A 391-nucleotide genomic window follows, 5' to 3' on the forward strand; every position below is an offset into this window, starting at 1 on the left:
ATTTTGAGATGACGGATAGCGGCAAGTGTGAATTTGTTTTGGGCGTTGAAGTCGTGGATAACGTTGACGGCAGTGTAACATTGTGCCAACGCCGCTACATTGACGACATTCTCAAGCTCTTTGGCATGAAGGACTGCAAAGCTGTGGTTAGTCCAATGGTTTTGAACACTCAACTTACTCCAAGCAGTGCAACCACCAAGATTGAAGCACCATTTCGCGAAGCTGTGGGTGCCCTTATGTACTTGATGACAGCGACACGCCCGGATATTGCGTTTGCTGTGGGATACGTTTCACGCTTCATGGAGAACACGCAAGTTGAACACTGGAATGCGTTTAAGAGGATTTTTCGCTATCTACAAGGGACTAAGTCGTTTGGTATTTGTTTTAAGCC

This window comes from Plasmopara halstedii (assembly GCF_900000015.1).
Source record: "Plasmopara halstedii genome assembly, contig: Scaffold_2061, whole genome shotgun sequence".
NCBI classification, from domain to species: Eukaryota; Oomycota; class Peronosporomycetes; order Peronosporales; family Peronosporaceae; genus Plasmopara; species Plasmopara halstedii.